The following is a 19,619-nucleotide window of genomic DNA, read 5'->3' as shown; positions in this document are numbered from 1 at the left end:
CGTGACGTCATGCAGGGCAGTTTCATCACATCACGGAGGGCCGTGCTCAGGTCAGACAGCTGCTCAGTGTGGAGCAGGGCCTCCACTTGACGACCTCATGCTTTCCTTGTCTATGGCCAGTTTGGCAGCCAAAGTAACAGGAAAGTCATCCTTTGCCCAGAGCCCGTAATATCAGCTACTCACATAAGACGTCGCCTGAAGGGAGGTAAGATTTCCAGAACATAAACTTTTTTGGGTGTGAGTCTTTTCTGTTGTGATGATTGAACAGTGAGGAGGAGGAGAACCTCAGGGGCCTTGTCTTTTAAAAAGGCCCATGATCTCCAGGTGCCTATTGGTTTTCCTTCCACCCACAGGCAGATACCCACAGCCTTAGCTGCGACCCCAGACTGCGGGGTGAGGGTAGAAGGGGGCTCAGGCCCCATCCTCCACTATCATAATACAGGCTGCTTCAGGATGGGTGCAGGGCCTTGGATGACCTGCCTGTGTCCCCGCCCCTCTGGGGAAGGAACATATGCTCAGTTACATATTCTCTAGAGACAAGGCCCTTATCAGGTGAATAATTTGCAAAAATCTCCCATTCTGTGGGTTATCTCTTTTTTTTTTTTTTTTTGGCTGCGTCGGGTCTTAGTGGCGGCATGTGGGACCTTTGTTGAGGCACCCGGGGATCCTTTGTTGGGGCACCCTTTGTTGGGGCACGGGCTTCTCTCTAGTTGTGGCATGCGGGTTTTCTCTCTCTAGTCAAGGTGCGCGGGCTCCAGGGTGTGTGGGCTCTGTAGTTTGCGGCACGCGGGATCCTAGCTCCCCGGCCAGGGATCAAACCCCTGTCCCCTGCATTGGAAGGTGGATTCTCTACCACTGGACCACCAGGGAGGTCCCTGTGGGTTGTCTTTTCCCTTTTTCTGGTGGTGTCCTTTGAAGCCCAACATTCCCTTGCCGCCCGGCCCCGCCCTTTTTCCCAGTCGGTGAGGCTTTGCATGTGTGGGATGCCACAGATGTAAAGAGGGGGTAGCAGCCCCTCCCCTGTGCACCTTCCCCTCCCTCTCAAGGTCAAGCAACCTGAAGAAGAGTTAAGATTAGAGACTCGAGTTGGTGGGCACGGGGTCAGGGTGGAGCTCTGCCTAAAAGAATCCGAATCCGGGACTGCAGCCTGGTGTGGCCACGCAGGTGAGCTCAGAGCAGCACGGCCCAGGACTGCCTGGCGCTCCAGGGGCCGGGCCTGGGACCCTGAGCGGCAGGTCGTGGCTGGCGGTGCGGTCTGGAGGCCAAGCACCGGGCACTGACTGAGCCCTGCGCACGGTAGGGTGCTTCCCCTTGGGCCCGGCGGAGCCAAAGACTACACAGCCGGCGGCGGCTCAGCTTGCAGTTGCTGTGGGAACTGTGACCTTTGAATTTCCTGGCTTATGCATGGAATTTCAGTTGCGTAATTCTACAACAACTTGGATTTTTCCTCTTCTCACCCTCCTTCTTGGCGTTTAATTTTTTATCCCAGTGAATGAGATCTGTAGCCCTCTGCCTGTCTGTCTCCTCCTGGGGCAGACAGTCTCACTCACACTCCTTTCCAGGCCGCTCACCCAGAGTGTGCCAGGCAGGAGACCAGCGGGGGCCTGACCGGTGGGTACCTTCCTGTTGTCCCCTGCAAGGCCCTGAGGCTGGGCCAGCCGGCCTGGAGAGGCTTCTGGGCTGGACTGCTGTGCGGGTGTCCAGGATGGGCCCAGATGTCCCTTTGTGTGTATTTTTCTCAAACAGGCCTTGCTCGTTTCTGCTTGTGCTCTTGAGTTTACCCTGTTCTGTGCTCCTGGAGCATCCTCCCAGGTGGCTTAGCTAAATTCTCCCCGAACTTCAGTTTCCACTTGCAGTCCTACCCTCTCTGGGAAACCTGTCATCACTACTATGGCCTAAAATTACCCCCCTTCCAGGGAACGACATACGACTTGAGCATTTCATTTGGCATTTAATTAGATACTGTCTCAGGATATTTTTCTTGTTGTCTCAAGAACATTTGTCATTTGGGGTGGAGGGGTGGCCTGTTTTTTTTTGTTCTTTTTTCTTTAAGATTCTTGAGGGCGAAGGTTTTAAGTCATTGCATTGCTTGTTAAATGGTCAGTGGTTTATATTTGAATGAAGCGTGTGTTCTCTTGGTGTCTGCCATGAGGAAGGCATTGGGCCGAGAGCTATGAGGGACACAGGAAGAAGCAAGGTCCTTAAATCCACTTTCCTTAAGATGCCAAGCCTGGCTTTCCATAATGTGGCCTCGCCTGCCCTGCTGTCCTCTTCTTCCTCTCCCAGTGACCTTTAAACCCAGAGTTCCTGGAAGGCCCACGTCTGTTCTAACCTGATGGTGAGAACCCAGAGTTCCTGGAAGGCCCACGTCTGTTCTCACCTGATGGCCGTGCACCTGTGCCTCCTCCTGCCCCTGCAGGAAGCTCCCGCCTTCCCTCAGCTCCACCCTCCGCCTCAGGCAAGACAGCACTTCGCTCCTGCGGCCTTCCTGACCACCCCAGCCAAGGGTCCCTTGTGTAATTTCCTCTTACCTTCTGCTCTTCTCTCCCCCTCAGACCTCTTCATGGTATGTAAGTATGAACTTGTTTTTCTGTTTGTGTTGACATTTTTGTCCTGATGGCTGTGTCCACCACTGCATTTCCATCCAGCATAGGAGACGTTTTGTTCACTTCTGTACTCAGACCCAGCATGATGCCTGGTATTTGGTAGACTCACAATAAATGCTAAATGACTGAGTATTCTTATAGAAACAGATGTATTTTTTTTGAGAGACAAGAAAGAATTGTAAAATGACTAGCGATTTATCCTGTAGATTATAGTGCTCTGGTTGGCTTGCAGTAGACAGGCCTACGGAGCCAACCAGTGCCCCTCTCTTGAGATACAAATGGAAACTACTTTGATCTCGGCACAACACATGAGCTTTTTTCCTTTCCTCTTTCTTCCTTCCATTTCCCTCTCTCCTTTATTCCTTTTTTGGCTTGTCTTAGAAATGATTTAAGGCAACTTGGGCCCTTGATCTGTGCTGTGGGTAAGGCAGGACTATTATTCTGTTCTGTGTAATTCTAGACGCTTATTTTGGGACCTGTGGGATACTCAGTTTTTCCTAAACTCTCAGAATCATTTTTGAGAAGCAACCTTATGCTACTGGCCAGAACAGCGAGGAGAACGGGAGCTTGGAGTCTCATCGCTCTGCCGATTCCCCTCGGGCAGATTGGTGTGGGTATGTGTGCTCTTCCTAATCTTTTAAAGTGGACTTAAGTTCAGCTTTCCCGTGTGCTGGAGACTGTCTTAAATAAAGAACCTGAAGGCCCTGGTGAAGTAATGTCTCCAAAACACTTCAAGCTCATCAGGGAAGAAAGAAGTGCTGTGTAAACTCAGAGTGTAATTATTAATCAGACTTTCCTTTGGTCCTCTTCTCTGCCCTGGGTTTGCCTTCTGCGGCTGCTCGGGCTGCCAGGATTCGCAGACGGAAAGTCCCTGGGCCGCCTCTCCCGCCCTCCTGGCACAGTGGCCCGGACTGCACAGAAACGCCGCTCTGAGGGACTGGCCTTGGTGTGCAGAGCGGCTGTGTGACCGGGCCCCAGTTCCATGGCATCTCCAGCTGCCTTCCAGGAGAGGGCGGCTCTCCTGCTCGTTGTCGGATGGAGTTGGGCCTGGTTCTGAGTCCTTGAGGAGCCGTTCGCTGTCGTGGAGCCCACACGGGGGTCTCCATTCTCTACCCCAGGCCACACTGGTCGGAGCTCCCTTTGGGGGACAGATAAAGGCCCTCTGCAATCAGAATTGTGTCCGTTCACTACAGTGGCACGTTGTCTTCCTTGTTTTTAAGCTTTAGTTTTCACTTCTGAAAAAGCATCTGATTTCTATAGTAATAATACACATACAGTTAAAAAAAATCCAAATTAAAAGAAAGGCCAGGGGCTTCCCTGGTGGCGCAGTGGTTGAGAATCTGCCTGCCAATGCAGGGAACACGGGTTCGAGCCCTGGTCTGGGAAGATCCCACATGCCGCAGAGCAACTAGGCCCGTGAGCCGCAACTGCTGAGCCTGCGCGTCTGGAGCCTGTGCTCTGCAACAAGAGAGGCCGCGACAGTGAGAGGCCCACGCACCGCGATGAAGAGTGGCCCCCGCTTGCCGCAACTAGAGAAAGCCCTCGCACAGAAACGAAGACCCAACACAGCCAAAAATAAATATAAATAAATAAATAAATAAAAATTTTTTAAAAAGGCCAAATTCAGAAGCAGAATTTGATAATTTTCCCTTCACTGCCTTTTCCTCCCCTCCTCTATCCTGAGAAGTCCTATCCCCTAATGCCTGTAGCATTCCTGGCATACAACAGGTGTTTTCATGGTCCTTAAGTTGGGGGTGGTGAGAAGAGGTACCAAGTCCAGCTGTCTAAGCCATACAATTTATCAGTGTTCATAGAAGTGTAGAATAATATTTTATTTGTTGTGTCTTCCTCGTTCCTATTTATCTTGTCCTCTATTTCAGCACCGCACCCCACTCTGAGGTAGTGCTTCCTGAACTGTGTTCCACGGACTGTTAAAAGGGGTCTGGAGAAAAGCAAAACATATTCTTAATAAGATGATTGAATTTTACTCAATTTTTTGGTAGGGGGGAGGATTTTATTTATAAACCTCTTAAAAACTAGTCATTTTTGCAACAGTTCATTTACCCATGAGACCTTTTGATTCAATTTGTGATTAATAAAATACATAATAAATTAATAAAATAATTGAAAGAATTATCTAAAATGTTGAATTCATAGTTTGGATCCTTAGGTGTTTTCTTATTTGTCGTCCCATGCTAATCTAAGTGTACCTCATACCTCTTGCGCTCCTTTACTGATTCCTTCTGTAAATTTTAACTTAAAACTGCTTTGTGGTCAAATCTGTTTGAGGAATGCTGCACTCAGTCTCACCTTGGCACTCCCTGTGGTATGGTCGTGGGCACCGCGGCACTATCTGCTCCCTGGGACACCGCGGGCTCACTTCACCATGGTTACTTATTTTAGCCTCACCTCAAAATCCTTATCTCCCTATGAGGCAGATAGTGTTGGTCTCTGTTTTACAGCAGGGAGATGGGGCTTCAGAAGCCTTCCTTCACCGACCGAGGCCCAGTGGGGGTGGGTCCCAGATTCAAGTCCAGATCCGTGGACTCTGGAGCCCGTGCTCTTCACACAGGAGCTCCTGGCATCTGCAGTACTCGTCTTTTGAGCAGCTGTGTCCCTTCCAGACGGTGGGTTGAGTTTGTGCCCAGGTCACGGTCCCGTCCTCCCCCCAGCGTGCCTGCAGAGGAGGCTCCAGGCTCGGGTTTGCACACGCCGGTCACGTTCCCCATTCCCTCCGCCCAGCTTCATCCCACCCGTCCTCCAGGATCTCTTTCATTATAATAGTTAACTGTTTGTTGTAGTTAAGTTAGTTAAGTGTTTATTGAGTTGAATCTGTTAGAACTGTGTCATCTAGTCTCTACTCGCTTCTGAACTACTGTTGTCAGTAGGATTCTCTGCCAGTGATTCACCATGCTTTGGGCAGAGACTCTGTGTGTGTGTGTGTGTGTGTGTGTGTACTGCCCATCGGCCAGTCTTGTGGATCTATTGAGTAGATTCATCAAACGTCATAGCTTGAGTTAATGACATCGCGAATATATATGTTCTGCCTTTTCTGCAGTGCACGTAGATGCTGTTGTGATTGACAAAATACAAATTCATTGGAAAATGTTGAATTCGTAGTAGATTTCTTTTATTGTTAGGCATTTTTTCCAAATCAACAAGGTATTATAAGGAATGCCATATATCACATAATGATCAAAAAAGAAATAGTTGATGGTAAAAAGGAGTTATAACTGAAAAAAGCTGGAAACCCCTGGCTGTACCATTCATTTCTCAGTTATGTACTTTTTTGTGTTTTTAGTTATTTTGTGTGTTGTCTTAAGTGCTTAGCTGGATCCTAAGCCCCATGAGTGTGGGACCTTTGTCTTACACACCCTCTGTGCCCCTTGGTGTGCTTGCTCATAGTCAGTGCCCAGGAAGTGTTTTCAGATTTGGTTGAGTTCTTAGATCCTGTTTTCCCTGTTCCACTCTATTATTTTACTTCCTTGCGCTCCCTCTTGCTTTTCTTCTTCTGTCGAGTTGTTACACGTAGTGCTCAGCCTTCAGTAGTCTTCCGTCACTTAACGCAGCTGCCTGTCGTGCTCCAGCTGCACACTCAGCAAACACTGTGGCCCGGTGTGTTACCATTGAATTAATTAGTTATTGAGCATCTTTACCAGGCATTGTGGAAAACGCTGTAGAGATGCATTCTCTCATTTACTTCTTAGAAATACCCTGTGAAGTAGGTACTGTTTTCACCTCCATTTTACAGGTGTGCCAACTAGGAATTGGATGGCTGAGCGCGTGGCAGTCAGGATCCAATCTCTGTCTGACTCCCAAGCCTGTGCTCGGAAGCCTTCTGGTGTCTGTGCCTCCTGAGATCCTGCATGGTTGTTCCCCTAAGGAATTTCGCTTTGGGAAACAGAAACAATGGCAAACAGTACTGCTTGGATATGAGTAAGTATGAAATTGTTTGGAACTGCGAAGGTGCCCAGAGGCGGAGGCGCTCAGGAAGGGCTGGGGGTGGCGAGGGGCTCTGAAACATGGCAGGGAGATGAGCACGAGCGGATTCAGGTGCTGGGAGCCACGTGAGCCACATCCGAGTGAGAGGGATGTGCCCTGGGGTGGGGTGGAGTGGGGTCGCCAAACTGGAGGGAGGGCTGGGTTTCTTGGGGAAAGTGGGAGATGAGATCGGGTAACTCAAGCCAGAGGGACTTGAAATTACACAGGAGACATGATGAGGGATAATAAGTCTCTAGTTTTTGAGCAGGACATGACAGGGTAAATCCTGTTTAAGAGCCACGAAGTGGGCAGCAGATGGCAGATTCCTCATGGCATGATGGTTCTTTTTTTCCAGTTCAAGCCTGGCATTTAAATGGGAACAAAGCCCAGCGCCACTTTGCTACTCTCTTGCGCACATGCCAGCCGTGCCATTCAGACAGAGCTGAGCTAACGCCAGGAGAGCTCCCTGGTGTTAACAAAGCACCTGGAAACCAAATCGCTCTGCTAGTGCCACTGTACACCGTCTTTCGTGAATGTCAGGATACGGTGCAAGGGCAAGAGGTCAGATAGTCCTGAAGTGTTCTCACTGCCACAGCTGGCATACAGGCATGATGGTTCTTAATTCTTCCCTGCCTGTATGCCCTTGGGACCTAGTGCCACCTCTTCTGGTCCTGGGAACAACCATCTGTACAGAGGTCCCGTGTTGGCTGATCAAGCCGCCCTGGAGTGTGGAGAAGTGAAGAGTGTAGAACGTGGAGGTCAGAGACCTGGATCCGATTCCTGACCCTGTCTGTCCCTGTAGCTTACTAGCTGGACGAATTATCCGACCTTTCTTCATTCTTTTTTTCCCCCATCTGTAATTTGCAGATAACCCTATGATGACTCATAGGGTTGTTTCAGGATGAAAATCTAGCAGATGTAAGTACAGAGGCTGTTTAGTCTAGTGGTTCCAGACTTCCTGGGGTTAAGTGCCAGCTATATCATTCACTGTGTGACTTTGGGCAAGTTACTTTTCTGTGTCTCCTTTTTCTTATCTATAAAATCAGCCTAAAAATTGTACCTACCTCACAAGGAGAATTAAATGAGGAAAGATAGGTAGCTGGCTCTTAAACATGCCTAGTATGTGGTAATGTGATTAATAAATTGCAGCTGATATTTTTGATAGTATCATTATTACCACCATCACAGTACTTGGTTTGGAGTAGGGACTTTCTTTGAGGCAGGAGACCAAAAAATAAAGCCTCCCAACTATATGGTAAGAAACTACCTCTGATCGCTGTGTGGAAATGATGTGACTTCAGAGCTTCTCTTAAGCACTGAAATTATAACCATCTTGTGCCAATTTCAGGATCTTTTAGAGATCCCAGGTATTACTGAAATCCTTTAAAAAGTCAGCCATTGTTTTCTTTTCTTTTTTTTGGGGGAGAAGGAAGGATTTATTACTTGCAGCAAGTAAGGAGAATACTGGAGATCTTTCCCAAAGCAGTGTCTCAGTCATTGTTTTGTTTTTTTAAAAAATAAATTTATTTATTTATATTTTTAATTTTTGGCTGCGTTGAGTCTTCGTTGTGGGGCATGGGCTTCTCATTGCGGTGGCCTCTCTTGCTGAGGAGCATGGGCTCTAGGCGCTTGGGCTTCAGTATTTGTGGCTCATGAGCTCAGTAGTTCTGGCTCACAGGCTCTAGAGCGCAGGCTCAGTAGTTGTGGCACACAGGCTTAGTTGCTCCGTGGCATGTGGGATCTTCCCAGGCCAGGGCTCGAACCTGTGTCCCCTGCATTGGCAGGGCAGATTCTGAGAACACCAGGAAAGTCCTCAGTCATTGTTTTTTGATATAGGACTCTTGCAGTCGCAACACTTCTTAGGCACAGAAGTATTCCCCTTCTCTTTTTTTTAAAAAAAAGTATTTATTTATTTATTTATTTTGGCTCCTCCGGGTCTTATTTGCGGCACACGGGATCTTCATTGCAGCATGTGGGATTCTTAGCTGCAGCATGCAGACTCTTGGTTGCGGCATTTGGGATCCAGTTGCCGGTCCAGGGATGGAACCCGGGCCCCCTGCATTGGGAGCACGGAGCCTTACCCACTGGACGACCAGGGAAGAGAAGTCCCTCCCCTTCTCTTTTAAACAAAGATGGGGAGAGAGGGAGAGGAGAGAGGAGAAGTCTGGATTTCCTCTGGCCACACAGTTGCCTCTGTCGGAGGACTTGCTACTGCAGGGCAGGGCAGGAGATACCTGCCTGTATGGGCAAGATCAGCTCTGCTGGATCTGCCCTGGGCATGGGCAGTGCAGAGGCCCCACCGTGAGCTCTGCGCCTGCTTTGTGCCCCTGCAGGCGGGACCTTTCTGTTCAGGACTGTTCCCCTTCCCCTCGACCCAGACCTCAACCAGCCACGTTTAGCTTTAGCAGGACAGTCACACTCAGCAGCCTTCTGGCTGCTTTGAAAAGCCCTCAATCCCTGTTCTTGAACCAGCAGTTGTGTCTGAGTCTTGAATTTATCTGTGTGGAGCAATTCTTTCCTTTTATTTTATTTTTTTTAAACAAAAGTCAAATTGTTGGACCTTGTCCTTTGTAGATGAAGTGAGAGTTGCTTTCTGAGGACTGGTTCATACCAGAAACCAGCTGCTTTTAAGTTGCTGTGGATCCTTAAAGGGACAGTTTATTTGTGGATCCAATTCCCTGCCCACACAACCTGGGTGTCTGTAGGATTCTGGTGTAGACTGGGACGGTGTTGAGGTGGGTGACGGCTGGCAGAGGCGTGAGCCTGGTTTTAAGACTTTCATCTCAGGTGGGGTCAAAGTCTTCTGGAGCTAATCCCTTTGACTCCCCTGCCCCCCATTACGGTTGGTAATAAGTATGGACGTGTGCCATGTGCAGAGATGGTGGACAAAACCCAGATGCACGCATTAGCCCCGTGGGCAGATGATCAAACAGAAGAAGCCTCGCTTGAGGGCAGTGGTGTCTTACCTGGAGCAGTATCCTCCGTTAGCAGTTACTTTGTGAATCGCCAGAAGACTGGGCTTGTGCATATTTGGCCTCAAAGTGCATCAGAAGGATGTACAGGAGGACAGCCTGTCGGAGCAGGGCTGGCTGCTGCAGACCAGAGTGGCAGAGTGATACAGCAGACTGGCCTTGCTCCAGCTTTGCCCTCCTTGGTTCTCGCACTGGGGCTGAGGAGGAGAGGCGGGTTTTGGGTAACGACTGGCTCCTTCTTCATCCTTGTGAGGACACAGGATTCCAGCTCAGTAGTGTACTGCTTTGAATATACTCCACTTACAATGTCCTGTGGCTTGGGCTTAGGAAACCAACCTGCCTTTGCCTTGGGGATGCATAGAAGGGCGTCTCTGTGAGCACCTTGGTCGTCATTGCCATTGCGCTGAAGAGTCTGTGAGGGGCTCAGAATTGCCCTGTGTTATAAATGCAGCGGAGAGGGGCCACATCCTTAAATACACCCCTAGGCACCTGACCCTCAGCTGGCTGCTCAGTTGTCTGGAGCCTGAGCATCTTCCCTGGGAGGCTGATGCTCGGTCTGTGGCATTTTGGAGTGTGGGTTAGGGTGGGAGGTGGCAGAAGAAGCTTTCACGGCTCCCAGTGCATGTGGCCGTGTCTTCAGCAGAGCCTGTGTGCCAGGTTTGTCGTGACCCCTGGGGCTTGTGGGGCACTTAGAGGGTGAGAGAGGGCTCAGATGAGTGAAAAGCCTTCCTCAGTGCCCGGGGGGTCAGAGGTACTTCGAGCCCCTGCCCGTTGTCGTCACCTCCTCAGGCTCCCGCAGAAGGAAGGTGTGCTTGGCCGTGTCAGGGTAAGGAATGGTGATGTAGGCCCGTTACGTGTTAACAATGGTCTTGCTTTACTGCTTGGGAGATAGTTAGGAATTTTCAGATCTTTTCATCCATATTTATGTAAAACACAGGGAAGCAAAATAATTCCATGAAGAACTAAAGATGGCTGTCATTTCATCTCACGTGTGTGTGTCCCTAACAGAGTCTTCCTTTAAGCATTCTGTGTCTAAGAAAGTTGTAGATAAAATTAAGCCACTGATTGGGATATAAAGTATTTATTAGCCTTTCCACCCTTGAACAGAATGCAGGTAGTAAATAAAGTCAGCAGTTGGTTTCTATACCCTCTATAGCTAATCCGCTTTGTTATTTCTTTCTTCAAAACATCTTTGGAAATCGCTTATCTCCAATGTCTAAGACTACACCTGCCATAATTGGTGCTCAGTATTGTAAGGACTTTCCCTTTTTAGATTCCGGTTCCCATTGCTATAGTTCTAGTCTCTTCCCCCTTCATTTTATGCCCAAGTGACTGTCCAGGCCTCCTGGACATTGCCCGGCAGCAGTTCCATCCTCCTTGGTACCACCCTCCTGGCTGTGGCCAAGCCATCCTGCTTTGAAGGCTGGGCTGCTCGCTGCAAGGCCCCCATCAGCTGTTGTACCTGGCTTTGGAAGCCCACAGGGCAGTTGTCACCACGCTCCCAGTCCCCTGCGTGCGCTCTGCTGAGTGCTGCCTCTAGCCTTGTCTGTGCCTCCTCTGTCTCTTCTCTGCTCACCCAGATCCTAACCATCCTTACTCCGATAGCCTGGCCACGCAGTATAGGAAGCATTTGCTTGTTTGCTCTCGTGCCTGCGGTAGTTTCTTCCTTAATTGGATTGTACGCTTCTTGAGGGTGGGAATGCTGTCTTGTCTGCGTGTCTCTTCCAGGGGTCATCGTATGTTGGCCACTTTGTGAGCAGTCAGCAAACACTTGATTGACACGCTTACCATGATCTTACAGTCATTGGCCTAGAAAATGATCAGTAAGAAGCACTTCCCTACCTTTGCCCCATTTTGAATTCTTTTTTCTGTATGTCTTATTGTCTGTCTCAGGCTGAATGTTCAGGACAAGATTGTATGGATTTGGCTAGGAAAAGAAACCCCAAACAGTATATTTTCAAAGGTGAATCTCATGGAAATGCCAAGTACCCTTTTGCTCTTTGGAAAGTGGGGTGGAAGAGGAGAGGAGTAGGTCTAGATGGGTGATTTGGTGATGGTGGTGATGGCACGTGTGGGTGGGGATGGAGGCCTTCCCTTGAGCAGGAGATGCTCTTGAATGGCTGAGGACAGGCACAGCCTGAGGGGGGATTTGGGGTGCAGACCCTCCAGCGGCTGCTCTCTTGTTTTCCCCTTCTTGTCTCCGTTCTCCCACCTCCACCCCCAAGTCTGGGCCGCCTCCTCTGTGTTGGAGGTGATACTGCCTCCTTAAGTGGCACAAAGTGTGGGGAAGAGACTCTAGCAGTTGGGGAACGTGCTAAGGATGTAGACCTTCTCTTTATCAGGAGCTGCACTGAGCTGTTCTGGACCTGTTCATGGTTGATAAAGGAGCAGATTCTGTGGGTGAGACCATGTGCCCATCTACTTAGCAAAGGGTCACGGGGCCAAGAGTGTAGGAAGCAAAGTGGGGGTGGGGTGAGAGGCTGGATCCAGGGTCAGCTCTCGAGCGTGGGGGAGGGCCTCTGCCAGGGGACCAGCTTCGCCAGGTGTGACGCTCCTGCACAGCGAGATGGCCAAGGGGTTACTTCGTCTGTGCGTGGGCTGCCAGTGGGACCCAGCAGGAAGGAGGTTTATGTATTTGTTCTTTTTTTATCTTTTCAGCTCCTCAGGCTCTCTTATTCTCATACCTCATATTTTATCCATTAGCAAATTCTGTGAACTCCACTTTTGTATTTTGATCCAGAATCTGACCACAACCTACAGTGATACCGCTTTAGCCAAGTCACAGTCATCCATGCCCTGGATTTTTGCAGTAACCACCAAACCGGTTTCCCTGCTTCCCCCCACCCTTGCACCCCTAGATGTATTGTCAGCAGCCAGTGGTCCTCACAGTGGCCTGCAAGGTCCCACACAGTCTGTTGTCCCCTGGCGGCACTATCCCACCTCCAGTCTTGCGTGCTATTCCCTTGCAGGTAATCCCAGACCAGTCTGGGTGACGGCAGCCACCCTCCCCAGCCAGCACCTCCCGTTCTTCTCCCACACTGCGTTTTTCCTCCGCAGTGCGTGTTTCCCTCTAATATGTGGGCGTTTGCTTGCCTGCTGTCTCCCGCACTAGAATGAAAGCTCCTTGAGCACAGGAGTGTTTGTCTTATTCACTCTGGTCCCCAGTGCTAGGCACATGGGGAGTGAACAGCAAATACTTGTTGGCTTCATTCTCATCCATTTGTTCTGCATCCGTTATGTTCTAGGAGCCAGGCTCTGGGGCCCAGAGTGTGCAGACACACACACACTGAATAAGACATGCATCCCCCCGCCCCGCACAGTGGGCTCACTGCCTAGTGAGAAGCAAATGATGAAGTAACGACAGACAGCGTAGTGGGAAGGCAGGGAAGGAGGGCCGATAAGCCTCTGTAGGAGTAAGGATGGAACTGACCATGCTGCACAGGGTAGGGCGGGGGGGGCCGTGAGCTGCCCGGACCATCTCTACCCTGGACACGAGGACCACTTACCTGGAGCCGGTCTGCTGCTCTTTGTGCACATCTTCTTTTCATCTTTTCCTGTGAGGCTCAGAGAGGATTGCCAGCTGCCTTTTGCTAATCAGTCAACAAATAGTAAATGCTCTTTTGCATACAAAGTACACTTCTAGACACTGGAATACTAGTGGGTCTTGAAGGCAGGGAAGGTGTCCTGAGTTTTTTCATTTTCATGTCGAATGAGTCCATTTCCTGTAAACTGTCCTTATGAGGTCTGTCTTACATGAAGTTAATTTTCTTTTTTTCTATACTCTTTGCAGGGTTTTTCCTCCCTTTATTGATCTATGTTTGTTTTTCTGTCCTAGAAGGATTCCGTCCCTACCAGGGGGGAATTTATTTCCTTAACCTACCTAATACTTGACTTTCAAAAACCATCCTGCCCTCTCCTCCCTTCTCCAAAGGGTAGGCAGTCATTGTAAATCACGCATGGTGCAAAATGGGCCGTAGGGCCAGGGCCACCACCACCTAAGCCCCCTTCTCATGGTCCGTTCTGGCCCTGCTGGTCGCAACGTGTTGGTGGTATGGTCCTCTCCACGGATGGACAGTTCAACTTGACCTTGGCTTTGGGGCAGAGGAGTGCGTCTGCTCCATCTTTAACGGGAGAAGAGGGTGAGGTTGGGCCAGCAGGGGAGGCACCTTTGCGGGGAGGACACTTTCCTTCTTCTATAACTGCCTCTAGCCCTTGTTGTCTCTGACTGTTAAGCGTTTGCATTTTGGGGAACATAACACCACGTGGACTGAGCACCTAACCCAAGTAAGGGTGTGTGCTAGTTGGTGAGTTAATGGACAGAAGGGTTAGAGGTCTGCTGGCTCTGCGTTGGCGGGGCTTTTCTGCAGGAGGTGGTAGTAGATGAGCTGGCCTAAAAGTGTTAGAAGTTGAGGGTCATGGGGTTTGCATAATTTTAATTGGTGATGAAAATCTGTAGGTGAATATCACCCAAGAGGTCAAATCATGCCACCTCCCTGGGTCGGTTTATCCTGAGAGTTCAGTTATGGGTAACGTGGAATATTTAGTTGCTTGGGGATGAACCTTCCTTCCTCTTAACTCCTAGAAAAGCTCTGCTCTTTTTTAGTAACAGGGCTTACCACTTAGGAAAGTCTAGCCAAAGCCGTTCTGTGTAAGCGGCCCCGTTGGAGTCTGTTCTGTTCTCCATGCAAGACTGTGCACAGTTCTGTCTCCTTCAGAGCTTCCCTTAGTGAATAAAGGTTAGTGTATCCGTTAGGGTTAGTTTCAAAACTGCTGGGAATTGCAAAATATGGCTTAAACATGAAAGAAGGTTTTCTCCATTATGTAAAGAGGCCTAGAGGTGGGAGGCTCAGCCAGTAGCCATTTCCATGGTCATCAGGACGTTGCCTCCTTCTGTCTAAAAAGATAGAAGTTCTGGCCCTATTAGCTGCAGCATGTGGTCCACTCCGTGGGTTGACAGGTGAGAGTTTAACTGACCTAACTCCACTGCCCTGGCACATGATTTCCATCCTTTAGGTTACCTGGTGGTCAGACATGGCTGCTGGAGCTCCAGCCATCATATTTCTGTTTCCACGAAAAACACAAAACAGAGGAAATGAAGAGAAAGACAAAAAGTTGCTCTCGCATGTAAGACAACTCCCTTAAAGGAGTCTTTCTGGAAGGCTCACACACCTCTGCTTATATCTCATTAGCCAGCACTTAGAAAACATGGTCACAGCTAGCTTCAAGGGAGGCTGGGAAGCGTGGTTTTGTACCATTGCTGGCCCTGATCAAGTTGGGGTTCTGTTGCTAAGAAAGACGGCTTGCTACAGTGAGTGAGTGTGTCTGAGCTCTTTGCTGTAGCTGGCATGTCTCACATGAGTGTGCCCTGCTTCCTGCAGGCGTCTGGAGGGACAGTGATTCTTTCTCTGGATACTGACTGGCTGTCCTTGCGTCTCTCCTTCCAGCTGAATGATAATCCAGTTGCAGGAGTCAGTTGGCAGCCTGGTGGGTAAGAGGGGCATGTATTTCTGGAGGTGACGTCTTAGTTGGCAGCAGTGGCAGCTCAGGCCTGGGCACACCTCGGAGGTTGCTGTTCTTACATCTCAGGACTCTTCCTCCCCTCCCCGAACCCTGTTTTGTTTAGAAGCTGTGATTGTGATGTGCGACCCCTTTTGGCTTTGCTGCGTCACTCACCGTTGCAGGTCCTCGGAGGAGTGGGTGCGACGTCAGTACAGTGAGAAGCTGATGTGTGTGTCCCTCTGCGGCTGTGTCTCCTAGGATGTCAGGGTCACAGAGGACACACTCAGGAGTCCGTCTTCCTGCTTATTTCTTCCGCCTTGCACGTACACATCCACAAATACCACCTAATGGTCCAAGGTTTGGGCTTATGACTAAAAATCTGAAATTCCTAAATTCTCTGGACCCAAGTCCTCAGGAAACCTGGATCCTATGCTCAGCTCAGTGAGTTAATTGGAGTTCTCTCAGATCTTTTCCACTTGAAATCCTCAGCAGCTCTGTGACATCAGCTGGGGACTTTTCAGGCAGGAGATGTATTTCCACCTCCCACCCCTGGCTGAAGTTGTCTAGGAAATTGTCCCTGACACATTGAGATGCGTAGCAGATTTGCGTTGAGCTGTCAAGAGAATTGTGGGGTTCATCTTAGAAAACGGTGCTCTCAGCAGCTTGAGAAAGTGTTAATTTGTAAAAATCAAACTAGCATATTATGGGATGCTGATAGGTGGGAATCACTGTGTGAGTGAGCGTAGGAGGCTGTCTTGGCTCTTAGATTTTGGTTGGTTCTCAGCTGGGCGCCTTTTTAGATGCCGTCTGTTTCTCCTGCTGTACTAGCTTCTCCCAGTGCTGGTCTGCCTGCTAATCCCTGGCTGTACAGGACAGAAGGAAGGCTCCCTGTAGAGAGGGGTGGGTGGGCATGTCTTCCACAGGAACGCAGGGATAGAGAGGGGGCGGGGGCGGAGCAGACACACTGTGACATGGGTTAGGGTGGAATGGGGTTAGGGTTAGGGTTAGGGTTAGGGGTTAGGGGTTAGGGTTAGGGTGGAATGGGGTTTGGGTTAGGCTTAGGGTTAGGGTTAGGCTTAGGGTTAGGGTTAGGGTGGAATGGGGTTAGGGTTAGGGGTTAGGGTTGGGGTAGGGGTTAGGGTTAGGGTTAGGGGTTAGGGTTAGGGTTGGGGTTAGGGGTTAGGGTTAGGGTGGAATGGGGTTAGGGTTAGGGGTTAGGGTTGGGGTAGGGGTTAGGGGTTGGGGTTAGGGGTTAGGGTTAAGGGTTAGGGTTGGGGTTAGGGTTAGGATGGAATGGGGTTAGGGGTAGGGGTTATGGTTAAGGTTAGGGGTTAGGGTTAGGGTTATGGTTAGGGTGGAATATGGGGCTGCAGCTGCCAGTCCCTGTCCAGTGCTCTGATTGTCTCTCCGAGAGGTTGAGACTTAAGTAACAAAACCAGGATTTGAATCTGATTCTGTTTGACTCACGGCCTGTGCCCTTAACCATGTTACATAGCTGCTGCTGCTTCTTTATTTCGTTCATTCAGCGAGTGTCTGAGTGCCTCTGTGTTCCAAGCATGGTTCTAGGTGCTGGAGACAATAGCAGCAAGCCAAACAAAGAAAAGTTCGTACCGTCGTGGAGCTTATTTTATAACAGTGGGTAAGTTCCCACCACCTTTCACAGTCAGTTTCCTAACATGATATTTTGTATGAACACCACACTTCTTCCCCAGAGTGTTCCTTAAATGATTTTTCTTTTTCTCAAGCACTAGAACTAGGGGTTTCTTGTTTGTTGGCTATTGGAATATTGATCCCTCCCGCCCCCTGCTTCCAGCATCATAACTGGTTATTGGGACAGCTAAGACACAGTGCCTTATGGGAGGCCTGGGGCTCAGGAGGTCACCCATATCTGGGGTCTGGCGGTGCCTGTCATTTCCCTTCTTTCCCAGGGAAGGGTGTTCCTGGCTTACATGGAGTTGCTTTGTGTCCCCCACTCCCATCCCCTAGTTGTTGTTGTTGTTTTAAATTTATTTATTTGGCTGTGTCAGGTGTTAGTTGAGGCACGCCAGCACGCGGGGTCTTTCATTGCAGCGCACGGGCTGTTCGTTGTAGCACGCAGGCTTCTCTCTAATTGTGGTGCTCGGGCTCCAGAGAGCACGGGCTCAGTAGTTGCAGTGCATGGGCTTAGTTGCCCTGCGGCATGCGGGATCTTAGTTCCCCAACCAAGGATTGAACCCGCATCCCCTGCAATGGAAGTCAGATACTTTTTTTTTTTAAATTAATTTATTTATTTATTTATTTTTGGCTGTGTTGGGTCTTCGTTTCTGTGCGAGGGCTTTCTCTAGTTGTGGCAAGTGGGGGCCATTCTTCATCGCGGTGCGTGGGCCTCTCACTATCGCGGCCTCTCTTGTTGCGGAGCACAGGCTCCAGACGCGCAGGCTCAGTAGTTGTGACTCACGGGCCTAGTTGCTCTGCAGCATGTGGGATCTTCCCAGACCAGGGCACGAACCCGTGTCCCCTGCATTGGCAGGCAGATTCTCAACCACTGTGCCACCAGGGAAGCCCGGAAGGCAGATTCTTAACCACTGGACCACCAGGGAAGTCCCCGCTCAGTTGCTTTTGAGGGCTGGTTTCAGAGGTTCTTGTGTTCAGTTTATTTTAGGTGGTCACGTTCTTATTTTTTTCCACTGGAGTCTGGTTCAGGCCTTATGGATACAAGAGAAGGTTAGCTGAATGTTTTTGTCTGTCTTCACATCAGGTTGAGGTGCCTGGAGACAGATGACTTCCCTTCTATAGGAAAGAGGAGGGAAAATGTCACAAGACTACTTTCCACTAAGAATAGCACATTCGTGAGATCTCTTGGATGCAGGTTTTCAAATTCAATTTCCTGACGTGAGGCTGGAAGGCAGAGCCCCCACCAGCATCATCCTCATCTCCAGGCTTTATTGAGTGTTTTCTGTGTGTCTGGCACTGTGAGAGGTATTTTACATACGTTCCAGCCTCCTCTGAGGCCAGAAAAGGAAACAGAGGTTAAGAAACTCCCGCGGAGCCACGTGGATGGGGAAGGGACAGAGTTGGGGTTGAACTGAGGCTTCCCGGGTCTTACACACATCATGCACGGATGGTTGCCTTCCGCTCGTCAGGTGCTCTGCTGGGGCCGTGCTCCTCAGCTCTGAGTGGGGACCCGCCAAGCGGGACATGCCAGCTTGTGTGGGCTCCTCTCCTCAAACGACAAATCACAAAAGCTCAGGGTTTTTGCAGCGTGACTGATTGGTTGTTTGATGTTTTCCTCTTTCTGTTTCCACTCCTCCCTCCCTTCCCCCAAATGTACCCAGGTTGGCTTAGGTCTGCCTTCTCAATTCTAGAATTGTGGCAAACTTTAAAAGGCTGGGAGAGTGGAATGTGGTGGGAGACTTGAGGAGGCTGCCTTTGCATGTCGGAGCTGGTCACTCACTCCAGAGGTTTCTAGTCTGGATGCTGGGACTTAGCGGTGCCTTAAGGAAATTAGAACACACGATTGTCTAAAGGGTCTGTAGGGAAGTGCATGGGTCTTGGAGGTGCTGGGACAAGCACCTAACTATTTCAGAGAAGCTTCTACCTGTTCTGGGTGTTGGGGACTGGCTGCCTACAGGAGGTCTAATCACTTAGGTAGTTCTGGCCTGTCTTTACAGAAAAGGAAGCTGAAGCCTTGCCCGCACGGCTGGTGTGGTCCAGGGAGCTGTTGGGTCAGTGCTGCAGTCCTGTCCACCCTCGGTCAGCTCCGCCTAGGCTCTTGGGTTGGTTCACACAAGTGTGGGTCCAGTGGTTTGACTCTGCAGGGCACCTTTAGGAAGGGTTAAAACATTGGACCTCTAGAGGCAAATTAGGAGGTTGCTCTCTTATTTTCCCATAACAGAAAAATGTTTAACTTCGTGGCAACCTTGAGCCATGGCTTTCACTCCTCCAAACACACGTATTTGGTGTTTGACCTTGAACAGGTCTGTGGTTTCTTCTTTGTGCTTTGGGTTTTTCCTTTGGTGAAAGGGATATTAAATACCAGATATAGACAGTGGGGTGCTGACAAGAAAGGGAGAGTGTCATAAAGGGCCTCTCTATCTCTCAGACCCTTTAAGAGTAAGGAATTGTCTTTTTATAGTGCTTCACAACTTAAGAAGCATTTCACAGACATGGCTGAAATTGATTTGCAATAGTAGGGTAGGTAGGGCTTGGACTGTGATTTCCAGTTTGTAAATGTACAAATGGATTGAGAGCAGTTGTGTGGCCTGTGAGATGAGCCCTGGTTCAGACCCCGTCCCTGTGGTGCGCACTGCGCTCCTGCCGCGCTGCCCTGCCTTCCCAGGGCGTGCATACTGTCGGGGCATCCTGGTGACCCCTCCTGCGTCTGGCTCTTCATTTCTGTTTGCTGAGGAGCTTACTGGGCACCGGCAGAGCCACTTGGTCTGAGACAGCAGAGGAAGTGACCCAGCCCGGAAGTTGGGCCACGTCACCAGATGGCACAGTTGGAGACCACTGTTCTGGCCCTTCTCCTGGGAGACCCGTGTTAGGAGGTCGACATAGGGTGGAGCTGACAGTGGGATTTCCT

General features: G+C 49.8%; 1 protein-coding gene across 18 annotated transcripts in view; it reads left to right on the top strand.

Moving 5' to 3' along the window:
* Positions 1-19,619, top strand: part of MICAL3 (microtubule associated monooxygenase, calponin and LIM domain containing 3) — a 177,129-nt gene that overhangs the window by 20,164 nt on the left and 137,346 nt on the right. For 2 of the 18 annotated variants that reach the window (XM_057556880.1, XM_057556878.1), the window contains exons 2-3: positions 6,358-6,542; positions 7,455-7,505. The exons of 15 other annotated variants lie outside the window; for them this stretch is intronic. The gene's annotated coding sequence lies outside the window, so the exon portion shown is untranslated. The remainder of the gene's footprint in view (positions 1-6,357; positions 6,543-7,454; positions 7,506-19,619) is intronic. One more of the 18 variants, XM_057556879.1, reaches the window with a different exon arrangement.

This window comes from Balaenoptera acutorostrata, chromosome 11 (assembly GCF_949987535.1).
Source record: "Balaenoptera acutorostrata chromosome 11, mBalAcu1.1, whole genome shotgun sequence".
NCBI lineage: Eukaryota > Metazoa > Chordata > Mammalia > Artiodactyla > Balaenopteridae > Balaenoptera > Balaenoptera acutorostrata.
Note: the sequence above shows the minus strand (reverse complement) of the source record. Positions and strands in the feature narration are given on the sequence as shown.